This window comes from Bombus impatiens, unplaced genomic scaffold (genome assembly GCF_000188095.3).
Source record: "Bombus impatiens unplaced genomic scaffold, BIMP_2.2 scf_0155, whole genome shotgun sequence".
Taxonomy (NCBI): Eukaryota; Metazoa; Arthropoda; class Insecta; order Hymenoptera; family Apidae; genus Bombus; species Bombus impatiens.
Genome location: NT_176574.1, coordinates 810,381 through 821,806, shown reverse-complemented (window position 1 = coordinate 821,806; position 11,426 = coordinate 810,381). Strand labels below are relative to the sequence as shown.

Below are 11,426 nucleotides of genomic sequence, written 5' to 3'. Positions count from 1 at the left end.
GCGGCGCTCCGTTCGAGTCTATCGCAGGAAACGCGGGAAACGCGACAAAAACTTGGTACTCGTGGTCGATCAGACGCGAAAGAAGAAGTAACTGGCGGAGACCCGACTCGGAAGCAAGGAGCATGTGGACACGCGAATCACGAGAAACCGATCGATCGTGCAACGAGAAGACGAGATGGCGATTGAGAGAGAACCGGTAGCCCAGACGACGAGAGAAAAAGAGAGAGAGAGAGAGATTGTGTGCGTGGCGCGGGATGGGGCCGTTGATGGGAAGAGGAAAAAGAAAAGGGGCGAAGATGAGCGGCACGTATGCCAAGCATGCGGGTGAGAAACACCCGAGGCGGCTGACCGGCCGATCCGCCCACGTTTAAGGTGCGCATCGACGTTGCGAACCGTACCGAACCGAGCCGAACCCAATCAGACCGGACCACACCGTTCTGCACGGCATCTCACACTCTGCCATCCGGATTCGCCCCGCGGCACACCAACGACCGTGGTAAAACGGTTGGCTGCATCCTCCTTCGAATCCGCGCCGAGCCAAGCGCCGAGTTGACGTCCTCCGCTGCGAACCACCACAGAGAACAGTATCTCTCTCTCTCTCTCTCTCTCTCTCTCTTTCTCTCTCTTCGCTCAGCACGCGATTCGAAGAACTTAGAAATCGAACGCCCCCGCGGGCACACGCCACCGTCACGCGAGCACCGTTCCTCTGCTTGGAAAATAACTCCATTCGAATCGCGGTCATTTTCCATTTACCCGAAACGGAACGTTTGCGTTATCGAAAATGATAATGCAAATGGTAGATAGTAAAGATTATACGGGAGCGCTATCCCATACTTAATGTACGCCAAGGAATAAGGTAAAAACGATCAAAGATGATTAAGGAAAACGTTCTGTCAGATTTTTAGTTCGGCGATCGTTCGCGATCTATCGTGTAGATACTCGACGCGAGTGAACATCGTAAGCGTATGATCGAGAAGCGAGAAACAATGGGTTCGAAACTATTCGAAGAATTCCTGGCATTTTCGAGCGAGCGCAGAACTCGATGTTAAAGCGTGCAGTGATGTGTACCAGAACGCGAATATTTTCTTTAATCGTCCATAACTCGAATACCGAGGAACCTACGTACAACGTATGTCCATAAGACGATTTTTACTTATCTCAGAAGGTGTAGATTCGTCCCCTAAACCGCGAACACGCGTTTATGACTCACATTGTGCGTTTTTAAGCGCTAACATCGACGGAGTAAACTAGTTACTAAGCAACCAGCTACTTCGATGAAGCGTCGTCGCGGCCAGCGAGGACAAAATAGCGCGGCCAAGTAATTATCGCGGAACGAAGTACACGAAACTCGCGTGCTCGAGCACCTTCCGGTTTCGGGGCACCCTTACGCATTCACCAGCCAGGCAGGTTCGACCTGCAGCTCGCGCCCACCTGTCGTAACGCTTGTCTCTGAAATTTCCTCGTTCGAAGCGACCGCGACGCGTCGGTTGTTCGAGGCTTGGCCAGAAATTTGCACCTGACGAACCGACACGGAGACCCAACTTTCTCCGAGTTTCAGATCGATCGACGATAGCGACGCTACGCGCTTAGAACAGGCGCGAATCGAAATCAAGCCATCGCTCTCGATTTCGTCGATCGCATCGCGCGTAGCAGAGCTTTCTCGATACCTTTGAGAAATTTATCTTTCCGCTTCATCTTCCCCGTTTCCGGATCGATAGGAGAAGATCGGGTGTTGCTCGAGGCTCGTGTTTGGAACCTCTTCCTTTTACATTATTTATCAACGATATCTCGAGTATGTTTCTTTATCCTAAATTTCTACTACGCGTGCCGATTTTTCTCATCTCGAGGCTTTTCCTAGCGTTATGGCTACTCTTCTACCTGCGCGATTGGTTCAGAATGACTTTGACAGACTTTATGTTTGATTGTAACTTTAATAAGACTTCTTTTAATTCGCGTAAATGAAAAGGTAAGAGAGAAAAGATGATAAAACGAATGTACGATAGATCTTAAGTGGAAAGAATTATGCGAAACGATGTAATATGTACCAGGATAAAGATTGGAATATAAGATAGCATAAACGATGGATGTATCATAATTCAATGTCATTGTTAACTGGAAGTCATCTTAAGCGCAAGGACTATAGCAACGAGGAAAAATAAAAGTAAACAGATTTTTATCTAAATGCGATTCAATGAATTTTAATCACAGCAGAAATAATCACCTGTATTTAGTTATGCGGAGAAGCACTTAATACCTCGAGCAATGTTAAGAGTCTTTTTCGTCCGACCTAAAAACTTCAGAATCTCGCATCGAAATATCGAGGATGTCCAACAGAAATTCTTAAAATTGGCTGCCACGCATCGTGCTTCCCCTATACCATTTAACTCCCATAATTACGATGATATTGTCAGGAGTTCGAATCTTCAAATTCTACGTCGACAGGCGAATTATACGCGATGTCACGATCGTACGTAAAATTCTCAGAGGTTCCATAACCTGTGCCTCGTTCGTACATTTAGTCTCCATACATTTACCCTTCGGAAGAATGCGGACCTGCTCGCTGTTGAACTCTGAGCTACTTCGCTTATTATTTAATAAATATTTATTTAATAGAACGATGAATTTCGCTAGCTCCGTCCATCGTAATAATCGATACGCGTGTCCAGTCGATCTATGAAATCTCTAAGATTCCCTTAACATAGATCTCATAACTTTTCTATCTCGATTCATAATTTTAATTTTAAAACTTCCCGATCGTTGCTCGTCGCTCTCTTCTCTCTTATTACCATACGTTTCGCTATCTTTCCCGTACTTTTCCTACCTTTTCCCTGTCCCTTCTTTTCTACCGGTGGAATTCTTCTATCCTACGAAACTGTCAGTAAACAAACAAATAAATAATACACGCTGCCACGAAAATGAGATAAATTTCGCGGCATGGTAACACCTGACGAGCAAGTCCGAGTTGCAGCAATTCGTTCCACGAGAAGGTGAGTCGTGCGATCGTTGCCTGCGACACGGCCACCCTTTCACGATCACCTGCTCTTTCGGTGTACGCAATTTTATAGCGCCTCCCGTTCACCGCTCGCGCCAAGAAAAAACTACAAAAGCTATCGAACGCGCACTCGCTCGAACAACATGCTCCGTTCGACTCTGAAACCAATTAAGACTTCCGATAATGTCGGTCGCGCATCTGCGTGCGGTATTCACCTTCCCCGTGCCGTTCCCCTTTCGAGAATTCACGCGTACTCGCCATTCTACGCGCGGAACGGTGCCGCACGAACCTTTTAAAGAAGAACAAACTAGTTAAGGCGCGTTTAGACGTGCAAGAACATACAGCGAGAGCAACGGCATTCGTTTAACATAAACAACGATCGAGCATTCCGTACGCAAACATATTTGCGACAATGGCATTTTTGGCACATTCTTGGAGAATTCTTGGAACATTCGGATGTGACATTTTCCAGCTTATCCGCGAATAGCAAATTTAGCTTAGTTCGCGGATCTTAAACGAATCTTACAGTGTGAAAATTAATTTTTTTATCGAATTATCTCTAAAAGCGATCCTTACTTATACGTAGAATATAGTTGGGAAATGGCACGTCACCGGTTTCTTCTCGTCGTCTAAATTAAACATTTCTCCTGAAATGAAACCATATCCGATTCTTTCCACGGCTAAAAGGATCCAATCGACGTTTTCGAAGCATTCTTGAAGCGTTCTTTAAGTATTCGCATGTGCGATTTCCGATTCGGCGAGCGCCGCCAAATGGCGAAAGAATGCTCGTTTACACTTTCGTTTATAGACTTTCGAAGTGGAGGAAGCACGAGTATTCGTTCGCTTGATCTAAACGCACCTTTACAAGAACGTCGAATAGAACGAGATATGCGTGGCGATACGTCGCGACGCGACGCGGCGTACCGCGACGTGTCCGAAGATAAAATGTAAGAAAGTAAAACGCAGCTATGCCAGCCTCGCAAACTGCGTTTTGCACTTGACACGTAACGCGCCGAGTCGCTTTGAAACTGAGTAAACGAACCCACGCAATAATCGATGACTCGCTCGAGAAACTTGTCGAAGATCTTTCGACTCTGAAACTGGTATCGCTAAACGCAAATAAAAGAAGAAGAAACGCGATATTAAATCGTGCCGTACTGCGAGAACGTTACGCGCAAAGGGCGAAGGGCTATCGAACTTATCGTTAGATCCTCGAATTTCTATATTTCAAGCTTGCTCTCGTTTTAACAGGAATTTGTTTCGTTTTAAAAGCGCGTAACGTCATTTTCATATTTTGTCAGAATTTAAGGTATTTCCGAACGTTGGAAAAATACAGTGAAATGGAGAATAACCGAGAGAACGTACGAGCCGTAACTCTAGAACGTTCACAGTTTCAGAAGGTTTACCAGCGTTCCCAGATCTGTGGATATTTTTTAACCCTTTTTTGAGCACCCTAGCTTTAATCTAACGGGTGAGAATACTCTTTGGTAGAATAACATCGAAGAAAGTTAGAGCACAATTATTAGCAGATAGCCGAGTAAGTAGCGTTAGCGGTTCATCCGGACTAAAAATCACGCGTAGGGACAAAAATAGGAGAACTAAAACAGGCTAAAGAATGAGAACAACGAAGGAACAAAATAAAACAGATAAGACGGCTGAATAGATAAGAATAAATAAAACGCAGTACGACACGTAAGAGACGCATAGAAATTATGTAGCTCGGAGATATTCCTGAGGGAATCTTGAAAAGAAGGATGCGAAGGGTATCGGAGCGACTGGAACGGTGGGAAGAAAGAATGTAGACGGTTTCGGAGAACGGGTGTGAGTCTGGCCGCGACACGATCCGAGTAGCTGGAATCGCGCAGTCACGCTGGCGCCAGTCGTACCGGTAACTCTATATCGATTCAAAGGCACGGTTGTCGACTCTCGCAGCCCCGTCGGGGATACACGACCGCCCAGTTAGCCGAGCACCGATGTATTTATACGACGCTGCCGAGGTACATCTGTTTCCATCCGGGCACGTGTCTACCACGAAATTAGAACGGTCGGGAAAAGGAAAGACGGGAAAAGGAGGCGAAACCAGAGAAATCGAGCATCGTGAAAACTCGCCAATCTTGCCATCGAAAAAGAACCGAACCGATTCCTCGGCGGGCTCGACTTGCGTCTCTCTTTCCTCGCGGTCCCGCTCGTGAATCCATCGATTCGCCTTCGTGGTTTCTCGATCTAAGCGAGAAACGTTCAAGTACGTACGTATACAGGCAGGTTCGCGAAAGCCAATCCAACATTTGTACACATCTCCTACGAATGTATTACGCGCGTTATACGAAACACTTTGGAATATCGTTAGCTCTCTTGTGAGATTTCACCGACGATAGATATATCGGTAAAGTTTGAAACGAATCCGGGGAATACACGTGGAAATTAGACGAGACATTTAGCACAAGCGTATTTTGCAAGAATATTCAAATAGTTATCGATGATCGCGAAAGGATATTTGTAACATCGTATCGTTGTTCTCTGGCCGTTCGTCGTTTGTTATCAAATTAAACCATTAAATTAAGAAATTAAACCATGTTTGCGATAAATATCTTCCAATTTCTACGTACATTTGTGGGTTCCTTTCAAATTGGACGAATACGATCGCGATAGCGCTGTCTCATAGTACCAGTAGCAGTAGAATTTCAAAATGTTTTACATAAAACATACGACGTAAAGGTTTCCGATGGTATAACTTAATCGATCGTGCATTTAACTCGGCTATAATCGGTCCAATAGTCAGGTGCTTTCTATTTCTTTCTACGCGCGATCGTATACTTTCGTGTTCTCTTATGCTCGTTTTCCAGCGTATATCTGACCTCTCGAGGCTAAAAGACCATCGCGGGTGTATTTACGCGATCCGCCGTGCGAGCGAAAGCTTCGACTTTCTCGCATATCCAAGATAACGTTAGCGAATCGTCGTGGTTCCGATCTGCGCGGATTTTTCCGCCAGACTCGCCCGAAACGCGGTAACGGGCTTCCACGTAACGTTCGATACGTGTCGTACGTCAAATTCCCTCGATCGCTCGAAGACGTTTAATCGCGTGCGTAATCGCAAATGTTTGCGCAGTGCAAAGAAAAGTTACGGTTAATATGTACATAGGAAATATCGCGAGCAGCTCGGAACCATCGCGTTGGCCGATTACGTGAATGCGACAGCTTTTAAACGACCATGTGGCGCCAGATGTCGCGCCTCGTGATCTTTATAGCGTAGCACCGCTCTTCGTTCGACCATGAGAGCACACTATTGCACACACGATGCACGAGTTGCACGACGCACGACATACGGACGCAACGCTCCGTCTCTCTCTCTCTCTCTTCTCTCCCTTCCTCTCTTTCGTCCTCTCGCTCGCGCACTCCGCACACTCTGGCAAGCGCCTACGAGGCGAAAGACTGTCTTAACTTCGCATTGATAAATTGTACTTACATATCTCGTTTCATAGTTACGACGATAAAGACGATTGTTTGCGCGCGCTCCCCTGCAGTTTCGACCGCTGTGTCTTTCCACGTTGTCGTTTGCCAAAAACGGACGAGGCGAATCGACGAACGAATAGCGTGAGACGAAGAATGCCGAGCATCACGTGGGCGCGTCGGGATACAAAGACGAAGATGCGGGCAAAGGCCAGGCAATTACGCGGACAGAAGTAAGTACAGGTAGAGAAGATCGATCCGTTCTCAGAAGCTGAGGGTATCGGTTACAGCGTGAACAATGACTCTGTTGGTCGTCGGCCGTATTTGGAGTATCGGTGTCATTCTATACAATTCCTCTACCACCTGGGTCATCGAACAGTTGTACGGTTATACCGGCATTATTATCTCGAGCGGTCCAACGACACCTGTGTAGTCGGTGACGGGTTACGGCTCTCCGAAATATCCAACCGAGAGTACGATTTTCCCCGTTCGATGATTCTCGATGCTTCGCGATGCTTCACGATGCTTCACGATGCTTCTTGATGCTTCTCGCCATGAACACGACAGTCATTGTACCGTAGCTACGCCACACGGACAACGAAAAAAGAATCGGCCAGTCGAGATCGAACGTACATCGCTTGGAAAACACAGAGCGAAGGAAAGAAGAAAGACAGGTCGTCGTTAGATTGGAACACCGTCGGTCGGCGAATAGCTCTCGGCAGGTGAGGAGTCGTTTTCTTTCCTTACGACCTGGCATAAATCAGACCTGCGCCAAGGAACTCGTTACGCTCGCTCACGCCCTGCCACCACCCGCGCTCTTAGCATTCGTAAATTTTCCTCGACGAAGAATACAGTCTTGATGCGACTCGAGGCTCGCAAACAGTCGACTCTCGCTGAGCTTTGTAACGGATACCTTAAACCCATTTTCTCTTGCACCTGTTCCACTCGTCCTTCCTTCCTGCCGTCTGTTCTAACGAATACCGATTTTCAAACCTCGCCAGCATTAGAAACCTAGCGCAATGTCCCTTGCCATTAGAACGAACCTGTTGCTTCGTAGCGGTCGAAGAATATTCGAACAGACCAGGAAACCTCTCGCGTGTCGAGAGTTTTTCGCGAGTTTTTCGCCGTGACGCGACACCTCGAGCATGAGGAACGCGACGAAGATAGGACGGGGGAGACGGGGTTAACGTTACAAACACGAAAACGTAGAGGATTCGGGACACAGGGTGGAGGATGAGTTAGGTTGGCCGGGTGTGGATGCCGCGGTCCGTGCGGAGAATGCAAAACGATGAACGCGGTGTACGTATGTAGTCGACGACGATCGGTGCGACGGAGAGGCGTACGGCCAGGGTGAAGAGCGGCAGGGTGGACGGTGACGACGAAGCGTGTGCCGGAGGAGAGTAGAGAAATAAAGGCAATGAATGATGCCGTGCGGCAGGTGCACGGTAGAACGTTTAACGAGTGGTTCGCTCCCAGACTCCGTGCACCTGTAACGCTTGGACCGGACGGATCGGCTCGCAACGAGACTCGTCTCCCTGTCTCCTCGTCGAATTCACGCACCTCGTTCCTCGTGTTCCTTTATTCGCGTTATTTAAAAGCTTTCCAACGACGAATCTCGACGGATAGCGGCCTATTCCTCGACCATTTTACGGAATATTGATTAACGCGGAAAATTAAAGAAACTGGTTTATAGCTTCGATCGTCCGTAATATCCATCGCTGGGAGGGCGAGCACCGCGATATTTCAACGATCGTAAGTCAGGAAGCTGCAGCCCTCCAGCTTCGGAACGTGAGAAATAAACGACGCCGCATACGCGCGAGATGAAATACGATCACGGCACGGCTATGCTCGGAGAAAAGCCGCTTAAGAATGCTCTCGGGCTCCATTGCCCTCCTATCCTCAGCCCCTTCTCACGCACACGTGTACGCAACCGACCAACGTCGCATCGTCTTTCTCTCTTTTCTTTTCTACCTTCTATATTCTATACTATACAGCAGCTCACTCATCCCATTCTCGATCGACCCACCTGTTGAGTTCCGGCAATGCTCTTTCCCTGCATCGCGTTCCGTCGCCGCCACGACATAACTTTTTCGCTTTCCACCTCGATACCAACAGATCCCTGTTCGAATCGTCGAAACTCCGCGTTTTCCCATCTCCTTGTCTTGTTCTTGTCCTTAGTTTTTCTCGCGAATCTTCACTCTGCTACCGTCTACGTTCGCAGCGTTCGCCAAGCAATTTCAGAAATCCTCCGCCTCTTCGCTTCGCTCTGAACCAATCGAGCGAGACCGTGTCTCGAACCTCGAGAAAGCGTTTAAAGGACGATTATCCGATCCGAGTTTTCGTCGATGTCCCTTCGGATTCGAAGCGAAGCTTTCCAAACCATGTGCATACACCGTAACTCGTAAATACGTGGACGCCTTCGATCGATTTCTAATAACAGTGCCTGCTTATGATTAAGATACACGTAGGAGACAATGGCAAATTAAGACTAACACTCGCGAACTTTTCGCGGAACTCCGTAGGAGCAACTGCACCTATCGAGGCCTTTCGAAAGCCATCGGGCTGCCGATGCCATAAATTTTGGTTTGTCGACGAGTTCTGTCACAGATGTGTGCAATGTGCAGTTTTGGTTGACAAATTCTAAGAGACGCGAACGTTACAGTTTCAAAGTTCCCAGGAACGCACGTGTAGCCGATGACCCGACGTCATAGTGCTCTACAGCGCGTGTAAGATGATAAGAATGCCCTGGAAGGGTCTGGCCACGGAGTGGGGAAGGTGACGAACCTTCTGGCAAGAGGAATGAGTCGAACAGCTCAGCTCTTACCTCAGAACCTTGAAGGCAGAAATAAAGTCATTTAAAGAAATTTATTCGTAACGTGTATATCGTACGAAGCACAAATGGTTTAATTAAATGGTAAAAAAAAAAATAGAAAATTCGTCAGAGTGCTCATCAATTTTAAATATTATTGCCAGAATCACGGTAGCCTTTTTACCAACTTGCGAGAATCTTCCCTCCTATCGTACCTATAATTTGACACTCAAACGCGCTGAGAATAACGAACTCCTTAAAGAGTAAATTCGTCTCATAATATTCGACGCTCGCAGATTCCAATTTCTTCGTTGCATACTAATTTTCAAGAGTAAATTTCATCATATCGCTCTTTATCGTTCAAAATTATCGATTAAAAGAATTCATCTGATTCTTAATTCGATGTTATCGTTCGATCGATGATTTTATCAATTTCATCTTATCATAAACGATCTTTAGATCTTCTTATCTGTAATTTTGAAACAATATTAGCGGCACGCGTTTTGGATCGTCCCATGTCCTTCGATGAACACGATTGTTCTCAGCTATTAACAACTAAACCTACCAGCGCCGGTCAAATTGATCGCTCTCGAACTTCTACAGAAATTTAAGCATATTTAAACGTTATCGTATCGCTTCGTAATTTCGGACTTTTCCTAAAACATGCATACAATATATTTTTCGGTATTTACTTTTAGTTTGCTCTTTTATTTTCTAAAAAAAATTTGTATTCTGCCTTGCGTACCGCGAGCGGTCAATTTGACCGGTCGGCAAAATATTTTACTTATTCTTAAAATAAATGCAGTCAATGCAAAGAAAAGGCTATCTCAAGGTCAGACGACAAACAAAATCAGTAGTAACGAATAATAACAGCTGTTACAGCCGTAATTTTGCCATGAAACATAATCCATCCTTCGGTCAAGATGGTCACCAGCTGTCAAGACTCAGGCCAATAATAATCCTAAGGAACCGCCATAATATTTAGCATTTCTTACACTCCATTGTTACAAACATTTTACAAGTTGAGAAATTTCTTAGGATTATTGCTCATTGCTATAAAACACGGGAAGAGCGGGTTTTTCCCAACTCCGCTCTTGAGTAACCGTTGGTGAAGAACGGCCAATACTCGTCGCTATTTTTGTATAAATATCGCCGTCACAGACCACATTCTTACTTACTATCGTCCTTTCGACCAGAATATATCTCAGTTTGTTAGTCGATCAGTCTCAGTGTTAAACCCTTTAAATTTAGGGATACCTGATCGTCCACGTCTGCTGCTCGACCTATTCCTTGCACATAAAACATCAAACGGCTTAATAAACTGTCCCGAAATTTTAACGCAATTTGGTCTTCGGATTTCTCCGCTCTCTATTATACACTGTCCCCTTCTCTGGCAAGAATTTCACCCAACTCGCTGCGGGCAACATAATTGTATAACGTAATACATATAATAGGCTCATTACAGACGTAAATTCGTATTGCGACAAGATCAGCTTTTTCTGCTCTTCCAACAGCTTCGGGCGTACTCTACTTTCTCTACTTTCACGCTGATCGTTTTTTCTATCGCATCAATCGTTATACACCACAAAATGTACAGGCTGTAAACAGCAAATAAATAAATAGATATTACATTCCGTCAAAAGTAAGCAGCAAGCGTTCGCATAGCGTTCGAGCAATAACGTAGGTGCACGCGTCGCTCATACGGATTCCAAAGACGAACGACAACCTTTGAATGTCTGTCCCGAAACGCGACAGAAACGGATACAGCGAATACGGCCCGATAGCTGATAAAAAATAAACGTCAACGTTATCGCCCCTTCGTCTTCGGCGATGATACTCCAGCGAAATTAGCTGTCCAGCTGCGACGGAGGTGTCAATTAACTCCGATCTAAGATATCGAGTCAAAGTTTCATGCGTTCGGGAGGATCGCGAAAAGAGAAGAAACGAAAGTCAAGCGAAATTGATCGAGAACGATGGAATCGACGTGCGGATGTCGAATGGGATCGATCGAACGATCGAGTCGAGTCGAATCATCGACGGGACCAACGCTCTCGTCTTCTCACGGTTGACAGCGGCAGGTGCGAAGAACCACGCGATCCTCGCGAAATAATTCGGCCTACCGATGACACGCGCGGCCCGACAGTGGCGTTCCTCGCTGCGTCCACGGCCACGGCTCGC

General features: G+C 46.3%; 3 long non-coding RNA genes across 3 annotated transcripts in view; 1 reads left to right on the top strand and 2 right to left on the bottom strand.

Annotated features, from left to right (window-relative positions):
- The window catches only part of LOC105680426, a 13,107-nt gene extending 4,508 nt beyond the window's left edge, over positions 1 to 8,599 (bottom strand). Inside the window, exons 1-2 of the long non-coding RNA XR_004461224.1 lie at positions 8,466 to 8,599; positions 6,456 to 7,450 (exon numbers count right to left, since the gene is read on the bottom strand). This is a non-coding gene — a long non-coding RNA (uncharacterized LOC105680426). The remainder of the gene's footprint in view (positions 1 to 6,455; positions 7,451 to 8,465) is intronic.
- On the top strand, positions 6,573 to 9,954 carry LOC117151368. Its single transcript, XR_004461230.1, has 2 exons — positions 6,573 to 6,672; positions 6,730 to 9,954. It is a non-coding gene; the product is annotated as an uncharacterized LOC117151368 (long non-coding RNA).
- Positions 8,949 to 11,426, bottom strand: part of LOC117151367 — a 19,152-nt gene continuing 16,674 nt past the window's right edge. Inside the window, exon 2 of the long non-coding RNA XR_004461229.1 lies at positions 8,949 to 9,271. This is a non-coding gene — a long non-coding RNA (uncharacterized LOC117151367). The remainder of the gene's footprint in view (positions 9,272 to 11,426) is intronic.